At 46.8% G+C, this 2,331-nt stretch overlaps 1 pseudogene; it reads right to left on the bottom strand.

Moving 5' to 3' along the window:
* Positions 1-1,096: 1,096 nt before the first annotated feature.
* Positions 1,097-1,549, bottom strand: LOC110295748 (NEDD8-conjugating enzyme Ubc12 pseudogene; annotated as a pseudogene).
* Between the last annotated feature and the right edge of the window lie 782 nt (positions 1,550-2,331).

The raw sequence follows: 2,331 nt of genomic DNA, 5'->3' as shown, positions 1-2,331 counted from the left end.
CTCAGCTCCTCCTGCAGCATGCTTGCCTAGGTACTGCCGTGTTCCCACCTTCATGAAAATGGACAGAACCTCTGAACCTGGAAGCCAGCCCCAGTGAAATGTTCTCCTTATAAGAGTTGCTTTGGCCCTGGTCTCTGCTCACAGCAGTAAAACCCTAACTAAGACAGCCCCTTAACCCACTTGGAAGGAGAAAGAACCAGTGCAAACCTGTACGTAGCTCCTCCTGGAACTATGTTCTTAGCAGTGCCCTTATGTTGCCAATGCAATGAACTTGAATGGACTTCCCCAGTAAGGGAGATGAAGCTAGAAGACTGGTAGTTAGAGACCCCAGATCCCAGCAACACATACTGAGTGTTTCCCTCTCAATATGTGGAGCCCTCTGTCCCAGGATTTGGGAATTTGATGAGTGGGATATCCCTTCTGATCTCAGGAAGCATGGATGTCCTGCTTGGAGAGGAGGAGGCAGTTTAGTGTTGTGCTCCTTGGACTTGGCTTCCAGTGAGTCTGATCCCTACCCTTGTCACTTTCCCAGTGTTCTGCCCCAGTCACTCCTTCAGATCCGGAAACAACCTAAATGACAAGGTCACAGGGCCTCTTCTTCAGTGGAAATGGTCTCTAGGGCACCCGAAACTCAGCACATTCACTCCATTTTAAAAACTGTCTGAAATCACAGCTTGAACCTCAACGAGATCAGCGTTCTCAGAATTGGGAAACCTGACCTTAACCTCTGCCCTTTTTTTTTTTTTTTTTTTTTTGCCATGCAGTAACATTCCCCTTTAATAGCCTCATGGGACCTCCAGTGGTGGTGGAGTGGGTTGCTTGGGCCTAGCGACCCAGGCCCATTGCCCACTTACCCGGCAGTCAAGAATGAGAGGGTTGGGCAGCACTGGGGATGGAGGGTGGGATGGGGGAGGAGTAGGGCTAATGAAGCCAATTCATTTCCCATCCCTGCGCAGGGGATGGGGGATGGCAGCACCTACCATAATCACATGGTGGTCAAAAATAAATAAATAAATAAATAAATAAATAAATAAATAAATAAATAAATAAATAAATAAACAAATAAATAAACAAACAAACCAGGCAGGGGTCAAGGCTATCCCATACATCCTACCCCAGCAGCCTCCTTGTTCAGTGGAACCTTGTTCAGGGGTTGGGCTCCAAGAAGAGATGGTGCAGGCCATGAATTATGGAGTTTATCTTAAGGACTGGCTTCCGGTCCTCTCTGAGGACATTGAGGCAGATGTTGCCCTCGAGGTCAAGATTGGGATGATAAACCATTGTTTCACACATCACCTTAGGAGAGTCGTGTGGGTAATCCTTTCCCACCTAAAGCTGAATATAAACTTGTCACTCTTGTAGAAGCCTTCATCAGGACAGATCACCAGCTTGAAGGTGAGGAGGTCGTATGGGTCTGAGAAGCTGATGTCAGACCCAGGTTCAGTTCCTTGATGTCCTTCTGAAGCCGGAGCTGCACCTTCTTGCTGCTGCCCTTGGTGCCACCAGCCGACTCCTCCTCCTGCTGCTTCATGGAGAACAGCTTGATCATCCTGCTGCCCTGGGCCCAGGACCCCAACCACCCAGCCTTAATTTGCTCTGAACTCCGTGCATGTCTCTCTCTCTCTCTTTTGTCACCAATTATAGAGCCTGGGATTGTTCCTTTGCTTCTTCAATAGTTAAGCCCCCCCCCCCCCGCTTTGTGTTCATTTCGGCTTTGTGTTCACTCAGGTGCATCCAAGATGACATTACAGAAATACTGATGCCGGGTGTGAAAGAGATGGCCCCTTGGTTAAGAGTGATCACGGCTCTTCAGAAGACCTCAGCTTGGTTCCCAAACCCACCTGCCACACACACACACACACACACACGCACACACACGTGCACACACACACACAAATAAACCTTTTTTAAAAAACCAAAAATTAAATTTCCCTTCACCTCCAAACTTCCTAGGAACGGGGACTTTGTTTCGTGGTGTCTTACATGGCATGTAAGTCTACTCATACTGGTCTGTTACTGCTCTTCATAGCTCTCTTTGCTAATAAGCTCCTGGCAGTATTTTCACAAAAATCCTCCTTTTTATGAAGATAGTCCTCATGGCTGTGTCTGGAGAGGGAGGGGATACATCTGGGCAGCAGCAGGGATGGTGACATTTGTGCCTGCTTTTACTTGGCCCGTTTTCTGCGTTGTTCTGTGTTCAGTCTTTTATGTTGATTATAATTGAATTCTATTTATTAACTTAACCTGAATGATTTAATACATGAATGAGTGTAATTTGTATTTTTGTTCTTAATTCTATTACCTGGGTGCATGCTCTTTGGTATGCTTTTT

This window comes from Mus caroli, unplaced genomic scaffold (genome assembly GCF_978045245.1).
Source record: "Mus caroli unplaced genomic scaffold, Mus_caroli_1 scaffold_7, whole genome shotgun sequence".
Taxonomy (NCBI): Eukaryota; Metazoa; Chordata; class Mammalia; order Rodentia; family Muridae; genus Mus; species Mus caroli.
Note: the sequence above shows the minus strand (reverse complement) of the source record. Positions and strands in the feature narration are given on the sequence as shown.